Source organism: Bombina bombina, chromosome 9, assembly GCF_027579735.1.
Source record: "Bombina bombina isolate aBomBom1 chromosome 9, aBomBom1.pri, whole genome shotgun sequence".
Lineage (NCBI taxonomy): Eukaryota > Metazoa > Chordata > Amphibia > Anura > Bombinatoridae > Bombina > Bombina bombina.
In genome coordinates, this window is record NC_069507.1 from 190,871,642 (window position 1) to 190,895,962 (window position 24,321).

A 24,321-nucleotide genomic window follows, 5' to 3' on the forward strand; every position below is an offset into this window, starting at 1 on the left:
AGCTAAATACTTACCTGTAAAATAAACCCTAATATAGCTACAATATAAATTATAATTATATTATAGCTATTTTAGGATTAATATTTATTTTACAGGCAACTTGGTATTTATTTTAACTAGGTACAATAGCTATTAAATAGTTAAGAACTATTTAATAGCTACCTAGTTAAAATAATTACAAATTTACCTGTAAAGTAAATCCTAACCTAAGATATAATTAAACCTAACACTACCCTATCAATAAAATAATTAAATAAACTACCTACAATTACCTACAATTAACCTAACACTACACTATCAATAAATTAATTAAACACAATTGCTACAAATAAATACAATTAAATAAACTAGCTAAAGTACAAAAAATAAAAAAGAACTAAGTTACAGAAAATAAAAAAAATATTTACAAACATAAGAAAAATATTACAACAATTTTAAACTAATTACACCTACTCTAAGCCCCCTAATAAAATAACAAACACCCCCAAAATAAAAAATTCCCTACCCTATTCTAAATTAAAAAAGTTACAAGCTCTTTTACCTTACCAGCCCTGAACAGGGCCCTTTGCGGGGCATGCCCCAAGAAGTTCAGCTCTTTTGCCTGTAAAAAAAAAACATACAATACCCCCCCCCAACATTACAACCCACCACCCACATACCCCTAATCTAACCCAAACCCCCCTTAAATAAACCTAACACTAAGCCCCTGAAGATCTTCCTACCTTGTCTTCACCATCCAGGTATCACCGATCCGTCCTGGCTCCAAGATCTTCATCCAACCCAAGCGGGGGTTGGCGATCCATAATCCGGTGCTGAAGAGGTCCAGAAGAGGCTCCAAAGTCTTCCTCCTATCCGGCAAGAAGAGGACATCCGGACCGGCAAACATCTTCTCCAAGCGGCATCTTCGATCTTCTTCCATCCGGTGCGGAGCGGGTCCATCTTGAAGCAGGCGACGCAGATCCATCCTCTTCTTCCGATGTCTCCCGACTAATGACGGTTCCTTTAAGGGACGTCATCCAAGATGGCGTCCCTCGAATTCCGATTGGCTGATAGGATTCTATCAGCCAATCAGAATTAAGGTAGGAATTTTCTGATTGGCTGATGGAATCAGCCAATCAGAATCTAGTTCAATCCGATTGGCCGATCCAATCAGCCAATCAGATTGAGCTCGCATTCTATTGGCTGATCGGAACAGCCAATAGAATGCGAGCTCAATCTGATTGGCTGATTGGATCAGCCAATCGGATTGAACTTGATTCTGATTGGCTGATTCCATCAGCCAATCAGAAAATTCCTACCTTAATTCCGATTGGCTGATAGAATCCTATCAGCCAATCGGAATTCGAGGGACGCCATCTTGGATGACGTCCCTTAAAGGAACCGTCATTCGTCGTTCAGTCGTCGGTCCGGATGGATGTTCCGCGCTGGGGGTCTTCAGGATCCTGCCGCTTCGCTCCGGATGGAAGACCATAGAAGATGCCGCCTGGATGATGACTTCAATCGGATGGAAGATCCTCTTCTGCCCCGCTTGGATGAAGACTTTGACCGGATCATGGACCTCTTCAGCCCCCCGCTTGGGCTTGGATCAGGACATCGGAGGAGCTCTTCAGGACGGATCGGTGAACCTGGATGGTGAAGACAAGGTAGGAAGATCTTCAGGGGCTTAGTGTTAGGTTTATTTAAGGGGGGTTTGGGTTAGATTAGGGGTATGTGGGTGGTGGGTTGTAATGTTGGGGGGGGGTATTGTATGTTTTTTTTTACAGGCAAAAGAGCTGAACTTCTTGGGGCATGCCCCGCAAAGGGCCCTGTTCAGGGCTGGTAAGGTAAAAGAGCTTGTAACTTTTTTAATTTAGAATAGGGTAGGGAATTTTTTATTTTGGGGGGCTTTGTTATTTTATTAGGGGGCTTAGAGTAGGTGTAATTAGTTTAAAATTGTTGTAATATTTTTCTTATGTTTGTAAATATTTTTTTATTTTTTGTAACTTAGTTCTTTTTTATTTTTTGTACTTTAGATAGTTTATTTAATTGTATTTATTTGTAGCAATTGTGTTTAATTAATTTATTGATAGTGTAGTGTTAGGTTAATTGTAGGTAATTGTAGGTAATTTATTTAATTATTTTATTGATAGGGTAGTGTTAGGTTTATTTGTAACTTAGGTTAGGATTTATTTTACAGGTAAATTTGTAATTATTTTAACTATTTTAGCTATTAAATAGTTCTTAACTATTTAATAGCTATTGTACCTGGTTAAAATAAATACAAAGTTACCTGTAAAATAAATATTAATCCTAAAATAGCTACAATATAATTATAATTTATATTGTAGCTATATTAGGATTTATTTTACAGGTAAGTATTTAGCTTTAAATAGGAATAATTAATTTAATAAGAGTTAATTTATTTCGTTAGATAAAAATTATATTTAACTTAGGGGGGTGTTAGTGTTAGACTTAGCTTTAGGGGTTAATACATTTATTAGAATAGCGGTGAGCTCTGGTCGGAAGATTAGGGGTTAATAATTGAAGGTAGGTGTCGGCGATGTTAGGGAGGGCAGATTAGGGGTTAATACTATTTATGATAGGGTTAGTGAGGCGGATTAGGGGTTAATAACTTTATTATAGTAGCGCTCAGGTCCGCTCGGCAGATTAGGGGTTAATAAGTGTAGGTAGGTGTCGGCGACGTTGTGGGGGGCAGATTAGGGGTTAATAAATATAACATAGGGGTCGGCGATGTTAGGGCAGCAGATTAGGGGTACATAGGGATAACGTAGGTTGCGGCGGTTTACGGAGCGGCAGATTAGGGGTTAAAAGTGTAATGCAGGGGTCAGCGATAGCGGGGGCGGCAGATTAGGGGTTAATAAGTGTAAGGTTAGGGGTGTTTAGACTCGGGGTACATGTTAGAGTGTTAGGTGCAGACGTAGGAAGTGTTTCCCCATAGGAAACAATGGGGCTGCGTTAGGAGCTGAACGCTGCTTTTTTGCAGGTGTTAGGTTTTTTTTCAGCTCAAACAGCCCCATTGTTTCCTATGGGGGAATCGTGCACGAGCACGTTTTTGATGCCGGCCGCGTCCGTAAGCAACTCTGGTATCGAGAGTTGCATTTGCGGTAAAAATGCTCTACGCTCCTTTTTTGGAGCCTAACGCAGCATTTGTTTGAACTCTCGATACCAGAGTTAAATTTATGGTGCGGCCAGAAAAAAGCCCGCGGAGCGTTAACAGCCCTTTTACCGCCGAACTCCAAATCTAGGCCTAAATGTGTCCAACACTGCCTGCACTTTTTTTAGATGGGAATCCCAGTCTGATCTATGAATGATCACATCATCCAGATATGCAGCAGCATACATGGCATGAGGTCTAAGCAACTTGTCCATCAACCTTTGAAAGGTTGCTGGGGCTCCATGGAGTCCAAAAGGCATTATATCTCTGGCCTGCTCTGTTAACGGTATTTGCCAGTAACCCTTTGTCAGGCCCAAAACAGAGAGAAATCTGGCCTTTGCTAGTCTCTCTACTAATCAACCCGAGGCATGGGATATGCGTCAAACTTATAGATCTCATTTCATTTCCTAAAGTCGTTACAGAACCTGATAGACCCATCAGGTTTAGGCACTAGTACTATTGGGCTTGACCAATTGCTTTGAGACTCTTCTATCACCCCTAGCTCAAGCATTTTCTTAACTTTTGCCCTTATAGCTAGTCTTTTTGCTTCAGGAATTCGGTATGGTTTAACCGTAAGGGTCACTCCTGGTTCTGTGATAATGTTATGTGTAATCTCTTGGGTTCTACCAGGTATTGGGGAAAAACATCCCTATTCCTCTTCTAGCTTCTTCTGCTTGCTGAGGGGTCAGTTCTACGGAAACTTATACTGATTGCTCGGGGGTTAGAGAATCTGCGTGTGTGTGTCCCACTGCTACTGTACAGGCTTCCCTATCCTTCCATGGTTTAAGGAGGTTTACATGAAGCACTGCCTCCTTCTTACGGCGGTCTGGCTGACTAACTCTATAGTTTACTGGGTTTATCTGATCTAAAATGTCATATGGCCCCTGCCAACGTGCCAGAAGCTTACTTTGTTGGGACTAAAACCATTACCCGGTTGCCCCTGTTGAACTGTCTTACTTTAGCACTCTGGTCATAGTAGAGTTTTTGGGTACCCTGAGCCTGTTCCAGGTGCTGGCGAACAAGAGGAACAATTCGAGCCAAATGCTCTCGGATTTGTTCCACATGTTGCACCATATTAGTTCCTGGGACACCTTCTTCCTCCCAAGTTTCTTTCAGTATACCCAGAATACCATGGGGGTGCCTCCCGTACAGTAACTCAAACGGGGAAAAACCTGTGGAGCTTTGGGAAATCTCTCGGACATAAAATAACAAATAGGGAAGCAGTAAGTCCCAATCTCTTCCATCCCTGCTAACCACTTTTCTTAACATCCCTTTTAGAGTACGGTTAAATCTTTCTATTAGTCCATCGGTTTGCGGATGGTACACTGAAGTTCTTAGGGGATGTATGTTAAACAGCTGGCATAATTCCTTCATAATACCGGAGACAAATGGCGTACCCTGGTCTTTAAGTATTTTCTTTGGTATGCCAACCTGAGAAAAAACCTGAACCAGTTCCTTTGCTATAGTTTTGGCATTTGCAAAACGTAGAGGAATAGCCTCCGGATACCGGGTTGCATAATCGAGTATAACTAAAATGTACTGGTGACCTTGAGCAGATTTTTCCAATGGGCCACTAGGTCCATGCCAATCCTCTCAAATGGCACATCTATTATGGGGAGAGATATGAGTGGGGCCTTTAACTTGGGCTTTGGTGATGACAATTGGCACTCTGGACAAGAGGCACAAAACCTTTTAATCTCCTCATATACGTCTGGCCAAAAAAATCCCCGGAGAACCTGTTCTTGAGTTTTTTTCCACCCCCAGGTGTCCCCCTAAGAGGTGAGAGTGGGAAAAATCAAGCACCTTCCTGGTATAGGAGGAAGGCACAACTAGTTGTTCAATCTCTTGGCCATCGTCGTAGTTTACCCTGTAAAGGAGATAATTTTTTAGGATAAAATAGGGATATGTATCTTTTGTGTGGCCCTCTACGAGTACACTATTTACCTCCACCAGTCTGCTCCTAGCATTCTGTAATAATGAATCACCTGCCTGGTCTCGCCAAAAACTATCACCGGCAGTATCCAATATTCTTGAATCACTTACACCAGCCTCACTATCATGGTCTTTGTCAGGTTCTCTTTGTATAACCTCTACATCATCTTTGTTATATTGTGTGGCCACACCTTTAGTGGACAGTTTTTCCCTTCGTTTAACAACACTTCGTTTACAGCTTTATTAAATCTCAACCTACTCTCTCTGTATTCCCGTCTGGTTTTACCTCTTTTCGGGTTATCAACATATAAGTCAGGGTGAGTGAAAGGAAAATTCTCATAAATACCAGTACCTTCTTGATAACCCCCAGGTTCCTCCTGTTTAGAAGTTATTGGCGACTGTAACAGGGAGCTGAAGTCAGGGAAGTTCCTCCCTATGACTAGGGGATAGGGTAATCGAGGTACTACTACTGCTGAGATCTTTACTAGTCTTCCTTGCACAAAAACCTCTACACTGACAGTTGGATATCGTACAGTGCACCCATGAATACAAAGCACACCCATTGTTTTATGTTTTTGTACATTAGCAGGCTTGATTAAGCCACCTGCCACCAAAGTCAAGGCACTACCAGAGTCAATTAGTGCCCCTACTTCTTGATTGTTCATAAGCACTGTAACTCCAGCTAAACATAATAGTCCACAAAAGTTTATAGGATCCTCCACTAGTCCACACTGCATCGGTTCTGCGAGGTTAGGACACCTCGCCCTAACATGTCCTTTTCTGCCACACTTAAAGCAGATTAGAGTATTTCCACCAAAGCGATCCTCTTTAACTTAGTGCGGTCTCTAGAGTCTGTCCTGTGCAAAGGCACTCCCAATCCAGACTCTGCTTCAGGCTCACCCTTTCGGGGTCTTGGCCTCGGAATCAAAGCATACACCTTAGGGGAAGACTTTTCAAAGTCCTTTGCAGACAGATATCGTTCTACTTGAGCTACCATGCTATCATAGGTTGTGGGGTTTCCTTGACTGACTCATTCACGTAGACCATGGGGAAGCTCTCTCAAAAATCTGTCTAGCACCAGAGTCTCCACGATTTGTGCAGGACTTTGACTCTCTGGTTTGAGCCATTTCCGGACTAGATGAATTAGATCGAACATCTGTGACCTGGGAGCCTTTCCTTCATTAAATCGCCATTTATAGAAGCGCTGAGCTCTTACAGTCACTGTCACCCCCAACCGGGCCAGAATTTCAGCCTTTAATTTTTTGGTAATCTGCAGCAGCCTCCTCTTACAGGTCGTAATAAGCTTTTTGAGCTTCTCCAAGGAGGAAAGGAGCAATTATACCGGCTCACTGTTCTGGAGGCCAAGCTTCACGGGTGTCCGTTCGTTCAAACGCGAGCAGGTAGGTCTCCACATCATCATTTGAAGTCATTTTCTGCAGACAGCTGCTTGCTTGTATCCTGCTTACCCCTCCAGCTTGCGCAGGTACCCTTTGGGTACTAAGGCATTCCAGGATCTCTTTCTGTGTTTCACTTAAAGCTCCAATTTCCTGTTGGGCTGCTACAGAAGCTGCAGCTTGCCTGTTAGTCCTGCTGCACCGAAGTAGCCTGTAGCAGGGCCTTTACAAAATCCTCAATTTTTAAAAAAAAGTTTTTGTGTGTGGGTTCCGTACCTTTAAGGCTCTTGTGTCAGTTAAGCCGGTGCAACACCAATCCCACTTCTTTCAGCATTTGTGGAAAGGCCACTGCAAATACGGTCAGGCAAATGTATTTTGTATGAAACTTTTCTTTAATAAATAGTAAAACAGTCTTTTTCCAGAGTCAGGGTATACTTCCCCTTTAAATGAAAAATGCTTTTCAGCAGCAACAGAAAATACAAAACAAAAACAGAATTTATGCTTACCTGATAAATTACTTTCTCTTACGGTGTATCCAGTCCATGGATTCATCCTTACTTGTGGGATATTCTCATTCCCTACAGGAAGTGGCAAAGAGAGCACACAGCAGAGCTGTCCATATAGCTCCCCCTCAGGCTCCGCCCCCCCAGTCATTCGACCGACAGTTAGGAGAAAAATGAGAAACCATAGGGTGCAGTGGTGACTGTAGTTTAAACGAAAAAATTTTAACCTGACTTAATTGCCAGGGCAGGCCGTGGACTGGATACACCGTAAGAGAAAGTAATTTATCAGGTAAGCATAAATTCTGTTTTCTCTTGCAAGGTGTATCCAGTCCACGGATTCATCCTTACTTGTGGGATACCAATACCAAAGCTTTAGGACACGGATGAAGGGAGGGAACAAGTCAGGTAACCTTAAACGGAAGCCACCACTGCTTGCAAAACCTTTCTCCCAAAAATAGCCTCCAAAGAAGCAAAAGTATCGAATTTGTAAAATTTGTCAAAAGTATGCAGTGAAGACCAAGTCGCTGCCTTACAAATCTGTTCAACAGAAGCCTCATTCTTGAAAGCCCATGTGGAAGCCACAGCTCTGGTGGAATGAGCTGTAATTCGTTCAGGAGGCTGCCTTCCAGCAGTCTCATAAGCCTATCGGATAATGCTTTTCAGTCAGAAAGACAGAGAGGTAGCAGTCGCTTTTTGTCCTCTCCTCTTACCAGAATAGACAACAAACAAGGATGATGTTTGTCTGAAATCTTTAGTTGCTTTTAAATAGAATTTTAAAGCACGAACCACATCAAGATTGTGTAATAGTCGTTCCTTCTTAGAAACTGGATTAGGACACAGAGAAGGAACAATGATTTCCTGGTTAATATTCTTATTAGAAATATTAACCAGGAAATCATTGTTCCTTTCGGAAGAAAACCAGGTTTGGTACGCAAAACAACCTTATCTGCATGGAACACCAGATAGGGTGAATTACACTGCAAAACAGACAATTCTGAAACTCTTCGAGCAGAAGAAATAGCTACCAAAAACAAAACTTTCCAAGATAATAACTTAATATCTATGGAATGTAAAGGTTCAAACGGAACCCCTTGAAGAACTGAAAGAACTAAATTAAGACTCCATGGAGGAGCCACAGGTTTATAGACAGGCTTAATTCTGACTAAAGCCTGTGCAAACGCTTGAACGTCTGGTACTTCTGCCAGACGCTTGTGTAACAGGATAGACAGAGCAGATATCGGTCCCTTTAAGGAACTAGCTGACAATCCTTTCTGCAATCCTTCTTGGAGAAAGGACAATATCCTGGGAATCCTAACTTTACTCCACGAGTAACCCTTGGATTCACACCAACAAAGATACTTCCGCCATATCTTATGGTAAATCTTCCTGGTGACAGGCTTTCTAGCCTGGATCAGAGTATCTATAACCGATTCAGAGAACCCTCGCTTAGATAGAATTAAGCGTTCAATCTCCAAGCAGTCAGTTGCAGAGAAACTAGATTTTGATGCTTGAATGGACCCTGTATTAGAAGATCCTGCCTCGATGGCAGTGTCCAAGGTGGGACAGATGACATGTCCACTAGGTCTGCATACCAAGTCCTGCGTGGCCACGCAGGTGCTATCAGAATTACCGAAGCATTCTCCTGTTTGATTCTGGCTACCAGCCGAGGGAGAAGGGGAAACGGTGGAAAGACATAAGCCAGATTGAAGGACCAAGGCGCTACTACAGGATCTATCAATGCCGCCTTGGGGTCCCTGGACCTGGATCCGTAACAAGGAAGTTTGGTGTTCTGACGGGACGCCATCAGATCCAATTCTGGAATGCCCCATAGCTGAGTCAGCTGAGCAAAAACCTCCGGGTGGTGTTCCCACTCCCCCGGGTAAAAAGTCTGACGACTTAGAAAATCCGCCTCCCAGTTGTCTACTCCTGGGATGTGGATAGCAGATAGGTGGCAGGAGTGATCCTCCGCCCATTTGATGATCTTGGTTACTTCCTTCATCGCTAAGGAACTCTTTGTTCCTCCCTGATGATTGATGTACGCTACAGTCGTGATGCTGTCCGACTGAAATCTGATTAATTTGGCCGCCGCTAGTTGAGGCCATGCCTGGAGCGTGTTGAATATCGCTCTCAGTTCCAAAATGTTTATCGGGAGAAGAGATTCTTCCCGAGACCATAGGCCCTGAGCTTTCAGGGAGTACCAGACCGCACCCCAGCCTAACAGACTGGCATCGGTCGTGACAATGATCCACTCCGGTCTGCGGAAGCACATTCCCTGAGACAGGTGATCCTGAGACAACCACCAGAGAAGAGAATCTCTGGTTTTCTGGTCCAGTTGTATTTGAGGAGACAAATCTGCATAATCCCCATTCCACTGTTTGAGCATGCACAGTTGCAGTGGTCTGAGATGAATTCGGGCAAAAGGGACCACGTCCATTGCCGCGACCATTAATCCGATTACCTCCATGCACTGAGCTACAGAAGGCCGAGGAATGGAATGAAGAACTCGGCAAGTAGTTAAAAGCTTTAACTTCCTGACCTCCGTCAGAAATATTTTCATTTCTACCGAGTCTATTAGTGTTCCCAAGAAGGGAACCCTTGTGAGCGGGGACAGAGAACTTTTTTCGACGTTCACCTTACACCCGTGAGACCTTAGAAAGGCCAGAACAATGTCCGTATGAGCCTTGGCTCTGTGAAAAGACGACGCCTGTATTAAAATTTCGTCTAGGTAAGGTGCTACTGCAATGCCCCACGGTCTTAGTACCGCTAAGAGGGACCCTAGCACCTTTGTAAAAATTCTGGGAGCAGTGGCCAACCCAAAAGGAAGGGCCACAAACTGGTAATGCTTGTCCAGAAAAGCGAATCTTAGGAACTGATGGTGATCTTTGTGGATAGGAATATGTAGGTACGCATCCTTTAGATCCACGGTAGTCATACATTGACCTTCCTGGATCATCTGCAAAATTGTCCGAATGGTTTCCATTTTGAATGATGGAACTCTGAGGAATTTGTTTAGAATTTTTAGATCCAGGATTGGCCTGAAAGTTCCTTCCTTTTTTGGAACTACAAACAGGTTTGAGTAAAAACCCAGTCCTTGTTCTGCAATTGGAACTGGATATATCACTCCCATCTTTAGTAGATCTTATACACAGCGTAAGAACACCTATTTCTTTGTCTGGTCTGAAGACAAACGAGAAATGTGGAACCTTCCCCTTGGAGGAGAGTCCTTGAATTCTAGAAGATATCCCTGAGCAATGATTTCTAATGCCCAGGGATCTGTGACATCTCTTGCCCAAGCCTGAGCAAAGAGAGAGAGTCTGCCCCCTACTAGAGCCGGTCCCAGATCGGGGGCCACCCCTTAATGCTGTCTTAGTAGCAGCCGCAGGCTTCTTGGCCTGTTTACCTTTGTTCCAGCCCTGCAAGGGTTTCCAGGTTGCTTTGGGCTGTGAATTGTTACCCTCTTGCTTTGCGTTTGCAGAGGTTGAAGCAGGGCCGCTCCTGAAGTTGCGAAAGGAGCGAAAATTAGCCTTGTTTTTGGCCTTAAACGGTCTATCTTGCAGGAGGGCATGGCCCTTTCCCCCAGTGATATCCGAAATTATTTCTTTCAACTCGGGGCCAAAAGTGTCTTTCCCTTGAAAGGAATATTTAGTAATTTTGTCTTGGACGACACGTCAGCCGACCATGATTTGAGCCAAAGCGCTCTCCGCGCCATAATGGCAAAACCAGAATTTTTCGCCGCTAACTTAGCTAATTGTAAAGCGGCATCTGTGATAAAAGAATTAGCCAGCTTTAGAGCATGAATTCTATCCATGACTTTGTCATATGAAGTCTCCCTCTGGAGCGACTCCTCCAGCGCCTCAAACCAAAAAGCCGCTTCAGTAGTTACAGGAATAATGCAGGCAATCGGTTGAAGAAGGAAACCTTGTTGAACAAATATTTTCTTTAGCAAACCTTCTAATTTTTTATCCATAGGATCTTTGAAAGCACAACTGTCTTCTTTTTTTTTTTAAATATTTATTTATTTGATGCTGCCATGGAAACAATCTTACAATTTAGACATGTTACAAAGAAAAAAACACCAAACCAGATGAAAACATAATATGTCTTTGACATTCCAAAACAAAATTGGTGGATACAATATTAAACCTACAAAAATGACATGATATATAGCCATCATTTAGCCACATTATCCATTTTGCCATAAAAGATTATATCAAAAATTAAATCTTCTTTTAGCCTTGGCAGCACATTTTATACATAAGGATGAAAAGAAAAGAAAAGAGGGAAAAGACGAGGAAGGAAAAAGAGGAGAGAAAAAGAAAAAAAAAAAGAAAAGGGGCACTCCAACTCCTACTCTCCACCCTCTCTCGCTAACGCACAACTGTCTTCTATTGGTATAGTTGTGCGCTTGGCTAGTGTTGAAACTGCTCCCTCTACCTTAGGGACCGTCTGCCACGCGTCCCGCCTGGGGTCAGTTATGGGGAACATTTTCTTAAAGATAGTGGGGGGGGGGGAACAAAGGGTACACCTGGCCTCTCCCACTCCCTAGTTACAATATCCGCCACTCTCTTCGGGATCGGAAAGGCATCAGTGTATACAGGGACTTCTAGAAACTTGTCCATTTTACACAATTTTTCTGGGACCACCATGGGGTCGCAATCATCCAGCGTAGCCAAAACCTCCTTAAGCAGTACGCGGAGGTGTTCCAGCTTAAATTTAAACGCTAAGGAATCTGATTCTGCCCGCTGAGAAACCTTTCCTGTGTCAGAAATTTCTCCCTCGGACAGCGCATCCCTCACTGCCATTTCAGAGTGTTGTGAGGGTACAACGGATAAATCATCCAAAGCTTCTGATTGCTCATCCTCTGTTCTTAAAACTGAGCTATCACGCTTTTTAGGGAAAACTGGCAGTTTGGATAGAAAGGCCGCAAGGGAATTATCCATGACTGCTGCTAATTGTTGTAATGTAATAGGGGCCAATGCGCTAGAGGTACTAGGCATCGCTTGCACGGGCATAACTGGTGTCGACACATGGGGAGAGGAAGGTGGACTATCCTCATTACCTTCCGTTAAAGAATCATCTTGTGCAACATTTTTAAGTGTCACTGCATGGTCTTTAAAATGCTTAGATACCTTAGCACACTTTAAACACAAATGTAAAGGGGGTTCCGCCATGGCTATTAAACACATAGAACAACGTCTATCTGTAGGCTCTGAGATGTTAAACAGACTTAGACAGCACTCAAATACAGAAAAATAAAATTTTTGAAAAAACGGTACTGTGCCTTTAAATAATAAAAAGCGCACACTTTTTTACTAAATCTCAAAAAATAACCCAATCTTTATGAAATTATCACCATATGATCCTAATGCTTTGAAATGATTGCACAGTGAATTTCAAGTCAATTAACCCCTTAATGGCCAAACCGGAGCAAACTGAAGCAGGCAACCGGTTAGCAAACTACAGCACCATGCCACAGCAATCTGCTGTGGCCCTACCTTCTTTGGGGATTAGTTTTGATCGAAAATAAGCCTCTCTGAAGTTCTCAAGTAATCTTTGGACCCTCCACATGAAGCTGCATGAAGCTGTCTGCAATATCAACTGCGTAACTGAGGCATGAAATTTAGGCCCCCTCCCTCTCCACTCCGGAGTTGTGGGGCCTTTACAAGCCTAAATAGGTGTCTAAAAATATGCCATGTGGAATAAACTCCATAAAAACGTTCTAAATGTAATAAAAACTTGTAAAAAGATCAGATTTTTGTTATAAAACAATCGATTGCCCCTTAACAGTGTCCACCAGTGTTTTAAGCCCTTTTAATTAAGCCTTCCTTCTATACTAAGTCTCAGAATATGGCTTACCTTCCCCACATGGGGATTCTTTCAGTCTTCTAGCATTACTAAGTCTTGACTAGAAAAATATGACTGAACATACCTTATAGCAGTTAAGCCTGCAAACTGTTCCCCCCAACTGAAGTTTTCTGGTACTCAACAGTCCTGTGTGGGAACAGCAATGGATTTTAGTTACAACATGCTAAAATCGTTTTCCTCTCAGCAGAAATCTTCATCACTTTCTGCCACAGAGTAAATAGTACAAAACGGCACTAAAGAAATAAAAACTACAAATCTAACACCACATTCACTTTACCCTCCCGTGGAGATGCTACTTGTTAGAGCGGCAAAGAGAATGACTGGGGGGGCGGAGCCTGAGGGGGAGCTATATGGACAGCTCTGCTGTGTGCTCTCTTTGCCACTTCCTGTAGGGAATGAGAATATTCCACAAGTAAGGATGAATCCGTGGACTGGATACACCTTGTAAGAGAAAAGGCCTACTCCTGTTAGGAGACTGACTAACAGTAGTTTCTCTAACTACTATTACTGGTCCAGCTACTCTGGCCAAAGTGAAAAACAAACAAGCATTCACAGCTTTTACAAAACAAAACAGTTTTCTCACCAGACATTTAACTTCCATTCAGACAGGTCCTTTGCAGGTCTCCACATGCACCATCCCAGTGCAGCCTGATACTGAGACCCCTACCTGCTTTCTCAGAGCTATGATATAGTCCCGGGCCTAATTAACAAAGAACAGATGTACTAGCTAACAGAAAAAACATTAACCACTTAACAACCGGGATAGATTGCTCTTTGTAACCTCTGACTAATATACACATGGTCCTGTACCCTGTCACAATATATATATATATATATACATATATATATATATATATATATATATATATATATATATATATATAGTTAGGAGAATGGTAATAGCACTCCTGGTACTGTTGCAGGGTCCACGCTGACCCACGGTGCCCTGGGTGCACTCCAAAGGTAAATACAAAATGATCGAAGGAGTCACTCACAGGGTCTTGTAACCAAAAATACCAATATATTTATTGACGTTTCGGGGTTACCCCCGTTTTAAAAATAAGCATACAAATAACAAAGACTTACCCTCCTATTGGTTTAACTTTACTCAAGACATGATGACAACACCAGGTTGATCCACCCCACTCTAGACAAGGGTTACAATTAGATGCCTCCATTTTTATATAACAACCCACAAACTAGTGAAATCTTCATGATGATAGCTCAAAGGGATAGTCCACCTAACATTAAACTGTCATGAATCAGATACAGCAGAAATTAAAATGACGTCTTTACTGTCATATTTTCAGTGTTTTTCTTCCTTCTCTTGAATTTCTTTTTCATTAAGAAATGTCATCTTAAATGCCAGCCCATTTTATAACACCTGTGTAGGGGTGGTGTTTAAAACTACACTGCAATCAGTAAGGGTTACACAGGTGCAGAGTGAAAACTGGCCCAGTTCTTCAAATATCCATTGTTTGCAAATAAATACCTATGATACACTGATTACATGTTATATTCGCAATTATTCTTCCTCAGAATAATAATATATTTGCACTATATACATATGGTGGTATAAATAAACACAAAGATATGAAAGACAACATTGTTTAGAACAAAATCAAATTTAGGGAAATGTAAATATGTTTGGAAAAGATTTATATATATATATATATATATACATACAAGTATGTGCAAAGATATATTTACAAAATCTAGCATTAATAATCATTTAAAAAACAAAAACAAAACATGAAATAGTCATATCATGATTTCTAGAGATACAAATACACATTAATTTATGTGAAAATATCATATATCAGATTTTTTTGTATAACAAATAAATAAAGCAATGAGATATTATTGTTAGTTTAGGTATACAATCTAACAAAATGTCCAAAAAAATAGACATTTTCTATCCCATCCCAACTAACAGAAGCATATAATAACTATCTTTCTACGCCTTCCTGTTCAACGCGGCAAATTTACTATGACTATGACTTAAAAAAAACCAGAGACACTTTTCTAGCCCAGCAGGATAATAGATATAACCTTCACAGACTACAGACACGGCAACAAAGCGGGCTCATAACCCTAGATCATATATAACCTCACTGCAAACACATTCGGGTATGACTTCACAGACGAGGGAGATTATGGCTGAATTTGTCACACATTACCAGTCATTATACTCCCAGCAACATATATACAAGGAGAAATAAAAGGGCCGTCAGGGTTCCTACTCTGACAGATGATCAGAGGGAACAGTTGAATGCCCCAATTCATGCACAAGAAGCGTCCAGGGCGATCAAACACCTCCACCTGGGTAAGGCAGCGGGCCCTGATGGACTGCCGGCTGAATATTATAAACTTTTGGAGAAAGAGTTTAGTCCCACACTAGCGTCACTATACTCTATTTAACGAATAAGGTACAACCTAATGTACGCTTCACAGAGGCCAATATTTGTATTCTGCCTAAACCTGACAGAGATCCCACACTCACTTCATCTTACCAACCAATTTCACTGCTTAACAGCGACTACAAATTACTGACGAAAATACTAGCAGATAGACTAGCAATGGTCCTGCCCTCGCTGGTTCATATAGATCAGACTGGATTTGTCACGGGACGATCTTCCGTGGTAAATATCAGAAAAACCTTAGCAATAACCTCTCACTATTGGTATAGAACCCAATCCGGTAAACAATCTGACCTACAGGATGCATGTCTTTTGGTGCTAGACGCCGAAAAAGCTTTCAACAGAATTGAATGGGACCACCTATATACATCCATGAGCCGATTCGGTGTTACTGGCACCTGTTTTAATCTTATCCAAAACTTATATACAGCTCCAAGAGCATCGATAATTATAAATGGCGGACTGTCCACTCCCTTCGGTTTGCAGCGGGGGACCAGACAGGATTGCCCCCTATCCATACTCCTTTTTGACCTGGCTATTAAGCCATTGGCCTGCTTCATTCGGCAGCAAAGTGACGGGATGAATATTAACGGTGTCAGGCAGCATTTATCTTTATATGCAGATGACCTCCTCATATTCATAGAAAATCCACAATCAAATATACCTAAACTCCTTGATATTATAGACACTTTCGGAACCTTCTCTGGATACAAAATCAACAAAGATAAATCGGAGGTCACTTGGTTAAAAAACTCAAAACATAACACCCTTAATAACACTGGCCTCCAAATAACAGAAGTTGCATTCAAATACCTTGGCATCCACATACACGTAGACCCAAATAGATTATATTCCTTGAACATAGGTAAGGCATTACTAAACCTTAAAGAAACATTGTGTGGCTGGGACAAACTTCCCCTGTCTTTGACAGGCGGAATACACCTCTTCCAAATGATAGCCTTATCCAAGATACTCTACCCGTTACAGATGCTCCCCTTGTTGTTAACACAAAAGGATGCCAGAACAATACATTCTGCTTTAGGCCACTTTATATGGAGGGACAAAAAACAGAGGATCAGCAGAAAGGGTCTATGCCTCCCAAACATCATTTGGTACAATTGGGCAACACTGACAAAGACTGTGCAGGACTGGTTGGTGGGGAGGGGACAGTTCACGATCCCTACCCTGGAGACTGGCATTACACATCCACTGAATCTGGCCTTTTTGCCACATGCAAAATTAAATGTCCAGCCCCAGGAAATCAAACATCATGTACTATTTCGGGACCGCCAGAGAGCGTGGGCTAAACTGTGTAGGCTGTGGGGAATTCAATTCACGACTAGCAGATTTCTCCCCATCCAGGGTAATTTATCCTTCCTGCCTGGGTACACAATGGATTTTATTATAAATTACAAGTATGCATTTGGTTATCATCACACTCTAATAACTTCAAAAGCATCTTACAGAAAACAAAAAAGGGGGACGAGAGGGCGCTAATAGCCAGGATAATCAACACACTTAGGCCTAGATTTGGAGTTCGGCGGTAAAAGGGCTGTTAACGCTCCGCGGGTTTTTTTCTGGCCGCACCATGGCCTAGATTTAGAGTTCGGCGGTAGCCGTCAAAACCAGCGTTAGAGGCTCCTAACGCTGGTTTTGGCCGCCCGCTGGTATTTGGAGTCAGTGATTAAAGGGTCTAACGCTCACTTTACAGCCGCGACTTTTCCATACCGCAGATCCCCCTACGCCATTTGCGTAGCCTATCTTTTCAATGGGATCTTCCTAACGCCGGTATTTAGAGTCGTTTCTGCAGTGAGCGTTAGAGCTCTAACGACAAGATTCCAGCCGCCTGAAAATAGCAGGAGTTAAGAGCTTTCTGGCTAACGCCGGTTTATAAAGCTCTTAACTACTGTACCCTAAAGTACACTAACACCCATAAACTACCTATGTACCCCTAAACCGAGGTCCCCCCACATCGCCGCCACTCGATTAAAATTTTTAACCCCTAATCTGCCGACCGCCACCTACGTTATACTTATGTACCCCTAATCTGCTGCCCCTAACACCGCCGACCCCTGTATTATATCTATTAACCCCTAACTTGCCCCCCACAACGTCGCCGCAAGCTACTTAAAATAATTAACCCCTAATCTTCCGACCGCAAATCGCCGCCACCTACGTTATCCCTATGTACCCCTAATCTGCTACCCCTAACATCGCCGACCCCTATGTTATATTTATTAACCCCTAATCTGCCCCCCTCAACGTCGCCGACACCTACCTACACTTATTAACCCCTAATCTGCCGAGCGGACCTGAGCGCTACTATAATAAAGTTATTAACCCCTAATCCGCCTCACTAACCCTATCATAAATAGTATTAACCCCTAATCTGCCCTCCCTAACATCGCCGACACCTACCTTCAATTATTAACCCCTAATCTGCCGACCGGAGCTCACCGCTATTCTAATAAATGTATTAACCCCTAAAGCTAAGTCTAACCCTAACACTAACACCCCCCTAAGTTAAATATAATTTTTATCTAACGAAATAAATTAACTCTTATTAAATAAATAATTCCTATTTAAAGCTAAATACTTACCTGTAAAATACATCCTAATATAGCTACAATATAAATTATAATTATATTATAGCTATTTTAGGATTAATATTTATTTTACAGGCAACTTTGTAATTATTTTAACCAGGTACAATAGCTATTAAATAGTTAAGAACTATTTAATAGTTACCTAGTTAAAATAATAACAAATTTACCTGTAAAATAAATCCTAACCTAAGATATAATTAAACCTAACACTACCCTATCAATAAAATAATTAAATAAACTACCTACAATTACCTACAATTAACCTAACACTACACTATCAATAAATTAATTAAACACAATTGCTACAAATAAATAAAATTAAATAAACTATCTAAAGTACAAAAAATAAAAAAGAACTAAGTTACAGAAAATAATAAAATATTTACAAACATAAGAAAAATATTACAACAATTTTAAACTAATTACACCTACTCTAAGCCCCCTAATAAAATAACAAAGCCCCCCAAAATAAAAAATTCCCTACCCTATTCTAAAATACAAATATTACAAGCTCTTTTACCTTACCAGCCCTGAACAGGGCCCTTTGCGGGGCATGCCCCAAGAATTTCAGCTCTTTTGCCTGTAAAAAAAAACATACAATACCCCCCCCCCCAACATTACAACCCACCACCCACATACCCCTAATCTAACCCAAACCCCCCTTAAATAAACCTAACACTACCCCCCTGATGATCTTCCTACCTTGTCTTCACCATGCCAGGTTCACCGATCCGTCCTGGCTCCAAGATCTTCATCCAACCCAAGCGGGGGCTAGACATCCACTGAAGAAGTCCAGAAGAGGGTCCAAAGTCTTCCTCCTATCCGGCAAGAAGAGGACATCCGGACCGGCAAACATCTTCTCCAAGCGGCATCTTCTATCTTCTTCCATCCGATGACGACCGGCTCCATCTTGAAGACCTCCAGCGCGGATCCATCCTCTTCTTCCGACGACTAGACGACGAATGACGGTTCCTTTAAGGGACGTCATCCAAGATGGCGTCCCTCGAATTCCGATTGGCTGATAGGATTCTATCAGCCAATCGGAATTAAGGTAGGAATTTTCTGATTGGCTGATGGAATCAGCCAATCAGAATATAGTTCAATCCGATTGGCTGATCCAATCAGCCAATCAGATTGAGCTCGCATTCTATTGGCTGATCGGAACAGCCAATAGAATGCGAGCTCAATCTGATTGGCTGATTGGATCAGCCAATCGGATTGAACTATATTCTGATTGGCTGATTCCATCAGCCAATCAGAAAATTCCTACCTTAATTCCGATTGGCTGATAGAATCCTATCAGCCAATCGGAATTCGAGGGACGCCATCTTGGATGACGTCCCTTAAAGGAACCGTCATTCGTCGTCTAGTCGTCGGAAGAAGAGGATGGATCCGCGCTGGAGGTCTTCAAGATGGAGCCGGTCGTCATCGGATGGAAGAAGATAGAAGATGCCGCTTGGAGAAGATGTTTGCCGGTCCGGATGTCCTCTTCTTGCCGGATAGGAGGAAGACTTTGGACCCTCTTCTGGACTTCTTCAGTGGATGTCTAGCCCCCGCTTGGGTTGGATGAAGATCTTGGAGCCAGGACGGATCGGTGAACCTGGCATGGTGAAGACAAGGTAGGAAGATCATCAGGGGGGTAGTGTTAGGTTTATTTAAGGGGGGTTTGGGTTAGATTAGGGGTATGTGGGTGGTGGGTTGTAATGTTGGGGGGGGGGTATTGTATGTTTTTTTTTACAGGCAAAAGAGCTGAAATTCTTGGGGCATGCCCCGCAAAGGGCCCTGTTCAGGGCTGGTAAGGTAAAAGAGCTTGTAATATTTGTATTTTAGAATAGGGTAGGGAATTTTTTATTTTGGGGGGCTTTGTTATTTTATTAGGGGGCTTAGAGTAGGTGTAATTAGTTTAAAATTGTTGTAATATTTTTCTTATGTTTGTAAATATTTTATTATTTTCTGTAACTTAGTTCTTTTTTATTTTTTGTACTTTAGATAGTTTATTTAATTTTATTTATTTGTAGCAATTGTGTTTAATTAATTTATTGATAGTGTAGTGTTAGGTTAATTGTAGGTAATTGTAGGTAGTTTATTTAATTATTTTATTGATAGGGTAGTGTTAGGTTTAATTATATCTTAGGTTAGGATTTATTTTACAGGTAAATTTGTTATTATTTTAACTAGGTAACTATTAAATAGTTCTTAACTATTTAATAGCTATTGTACCTGGTTAAAATAATTACAAAGTTGCCTGTAAAATAAATATTAATCCTAAAATAGCTATAATATAATTATAATTTATATTGTAGCTATATTAGGATTTATTTTACAGGTAAGTATTTAGCTTTAAATAGGAATCATTTATTTAATAAGAGTTAATGTATTTCGTTAGATAAAAATTATATTTAACTTAGGGGGGTGTTAGTGTTAGGGTTAGACTTAGCTTTAGGGGTTAATACATTTATTAGAATAGCGGTGAGCTCCGGTCGGCAGATTAGGGGTTAATAATTGAAGGTAGGTGTCGGCGATGTTAGGGAGGGCAGATTAGGGGTTAATACTATTTATGATAGGGTTAGTGAGGCGGATTAGGGGTTAATAACTTTATTATAGTAGCGCTCAGGTCCGCTCGGCAGATTAGGGGTTAATAAGTGTAGGCAGGTGTCGGCGACGTTGTGGGGGGCAGATTAGGGGTTAATAAATATAACATAGGGGTCGGCGATGTTAGGGCAGCAGATTAGGGGTACATAGGGATAACGTAGGTGGCGGCGGTTTACGGAGCGGCAGATTAGGGGTTAAAAGTGTAATGCAGGGGTCAGCGATAGCGGGGGCGGCAGATTAGGGGTTAATAAGTGTAAGGTTAGGGGTGTTTAGACTCGGGGTACATGTTAGAGTGTTAGGTGCAGACGTAGGAAGTGTTTCCCCATAGGAAACAATGGGGCTGCGTTAAGAGCTGAACGCTGCTTTTTTGCAGGTGTTAGGTTTTTTTTCAGCTCAAACTGCCCCATTGTTTCCTATGGGAGAATCGTGCACGAGCACGTTTTTGATGCCGGCCGCGTCCGTAAGCAACTCTGGTATCGAGAGTTGCATTTGCGGTAAATATGCTCTACGCTCCTTTTTTGGAGCCTAACGCAGCATTTGTTTGAACTCTCGATACCAGAGTTAAATTTATGGTGCGGCCAGAAAAAAACCCGCGGAGCGTTAACAGCCCTTTTACCGCCGAACTCCAAATCTAGGCCCATAAATTTAACTCTGGTATCGAGAGTTCAAACAAATGCTGCGTTAGGCTCCAAAAAAGGAGCGTAGAGCATATTTACCGCAAATGCAACTCTCGATACCAGAGTTGCTTACGGACCCGGCCGGCATCAAAAACGTGCTCGTGCACGATTCTCCCATAGGAAACAATGGGGCAGTTTGAGCTGAAAAAAAACCTAACACCTGCAAAAAAGCAGCGTTCAGCTCTTAACGCAGCCCCATTGTTTCCTATGGGGAAACACTTCCTACGTCTGCACCTAACACCCTAACATGTACCCCGAGTCTAAACACCCCTAACCTTACACTTATTAACCCCTAATCTGCCGCCCCCGCTATCGCTGACCCCTGCATTACACTTTTAACCCCTAATCTGCCGCTCCGTAAACCGCCGCCACCTACGTTATCCCTATGTACCCCTAATCTGCTGCCCTAACATCGCCGACCCCTATGTTATATTTATTAACCCCTAATCTGCCCCCCACAACGTCGCCGACACCTGCCTACACTTATTAACCCCTAATCTGCCGAGCGGACCTGAGCGCTACTATAATAAAGTTATTAACCCCTAATCCGCCTCACTAACCCTATCATAAATAGTATTAACCCCTAATCTGCCCTCCCTAACATCGCCGACACCTACCTTCAATTATTAACCCCTAATCTGCCGACCGGAGCTCACCGCTATTCTAATAAATGTATTAACCCCTAAAGCTAAGTCTAACCCTAACACTAACACCCCCCTAAGTTAAATATAATATTTATCTAACGAAATAAATTAACTCTTATTAAATAAATAATTCCTATTTAAAGCTAAATACTTACCTGTAAAATACATCCTAATATAGCTACAATATAAATTATAATTATATTATAGCTATTTTAGGATTAATATTTATTTTACAGGCAACTTTGTAATTATTTTAACCAGGTACAATAGCTATTAAATAGTTAAGAACTATTTAATAGTTACCTAGTTAAAATAATAACAAATTTACCTGTAAAATAAATCCTAACCTAAGATATAATTAAACCTAACACTACACTATCAATAAAATAATTAAATAAACTACCTACAATTACCTACAATTAACCTAACACTACACTATCAATAAATTAATTAAACACAATTGCTACAAATAAATACAATTAAATAAACTATCTAAAGTACAAAAAATAAAAAAGAACTAAGTTACAGAAAATAATAAAATATTTACAAACATAAGAAAAATATTACAACAATTTTAAACTAATTACACCTACTCTAAGCCCCCTAATAAAATAACAAAGCCCCCCAAAATAAAAAATTCCCTACCCTATTCTAAAATACAAATATTACAAGCTCTTTTACCTTACCAGCCCTGAACAGGGCCCTTTGCGGGGCATGCCCCAAGAATTTCAGCTCTTTTGCCTGTAAAAAAAAACATACAATACCCCCCCCCCAACATTACAACCCACCACCCACATACCCCTAATCTAACCCAAACCCCCCTTAAATAAACCTAACACTACCCCCCTGATGATCTTCCTACCTTGTCTTCACCATGCCAGGTTCACCGATCCGTCCTGGCTCCAAGATCTTCATCCAACCCAAGCGGGGGCTAGACATCCACTGAAGAAGTCCAGAAGAGGGTCCAAAGTCTTCCTCCTATCCGGCAAGAAGAGGACATCCGGACCGGCAAACATCTTCTCCAAGCGGCATCTTCTATCTTCTTCCATCCGATGACGACCGGCTCCATCTTGAAGACCTCCAGCGCGGATCCATCCTCTTCTTCCGACGACTAGACGACGAATGACGGTTCCTTTAAGGGACGTCATCCAAGATGGCGTCCCTCGAATTCCGATTGGCTGATAGGATTCTATCAGCCAATCGGAATTAAGGTAGGAATTTTCTGATTGGCTGATGGAATCAGCCAATCAGAATATAGTTCAATCCGATTGGCTGATCCAATCAGCCAATCAGATTGAGCTCGCATTCTATTGGCTGTTCCGATCAGCCAATAGAATGCGAGCTCAATCTGATTGGCTGATTGGATCAGCCAATCGGATTGAACTATATTCTGATTGGCTGATTCCATCAGCCAATCAGAAAATCCCTACCTTAATTCCGATTGGCTGATAGAATCCTATCAGCCAATCGGAATTCGAGGGACGCCATCTTGGATGACGTCCCTTAAAGGAACCGTCATTCGTCGTCTAGTCGTCGGAAGAAGAGGATGGATCCGCGCTGGAGGTCTTCAAGATGGAGCCGGTCGTCATCGGATGGAAGAAGATAGAAGATGCCGCTTGGAGAAGATGTTTGCCGGTCCGGATGTCCTCTTCTTGCCGGATAGGAGGAAGACTTTGGACCCTCTTCTGGACTTCTTCAGTGGATGTCTAGCCCCCGCTTGGGTTGGATGAAGATCTTGGAGCCAGGACGGATCGGTGAACCTGGCATGGTGAAGACAAGGTAGGAAGATCATCAGGGGGGTAGTGTTAGGTTTATTTAAGGGGGGTTTGGGTTAGATTAGGGGTATGTGGGTGGTGGGTTGTAATGTTGGGGGGGGGTATTGTATGTTTTTTTTTACAGGCAAAAGAGCTGAAATTCTTGGGGCATGCCCCGCAAAGGGCCCTGTTCAGGGCTGGTAAGGTAAAAGAGCTTGTAATATTTGTATTTTAGAATAGGGTAGGGAATTTTTTATTTTGGGGGGCTTTGTTATTTTATTAGGGGGCTTAGAGTAGGTGTAATTAGTTTAAAATTGTTGTAATATTTTTCTTATGTTTGTAAATATTTTATTATTTTCTGTAACTTAGTTCTTTTTTATTTTTTGTACTTTAGATAGTTTATTTAATTGTATTTATTTGTAGCAATTGTGTTTAATTAATTTATTGATAGTGTAGTGTTAGGTTAATTGTAGGTAATTGTAGGTAGTTTATTTAATTATTTTATTGATAGGGTAGTGTTAGGTTTAATTATATCTTAGGTTAGGATTTATTTTACAGGTAAATTTGTTATTATTTTAACTAGGTAACTATTAAATAGTTCTTAACTATTTAATAGCTATTGTACCTGGTTAAAATAATTACAAAGTTGCCTGTAAAATAAATATTAATCCTAAAATAGCTATAATATAATTATAATTTATATTGTAGCTATATTAGGATGTATTTTACAGGTAAGTATTTAGCTTTAAATAGGAATTATTTATTTAATAAGAGTTAATT

At 41.5% G+C, this 24,321-nt stretch overlaps 1 protein-coding gene across 1 annotated transcript in view; it reads right to left on the reverse strand.

Moving 5' to 3' along the window:
* CNNM1 (cyclin and CBS domain divalent metal cation transport mediator 1) overlaps positions 1–24,321 on the reverse strand; it is a 421,587-nt gene that overhangs the window by 45,117 nt on the left and 352,149 nt on the right. The window lies entirely within an intron of this gene.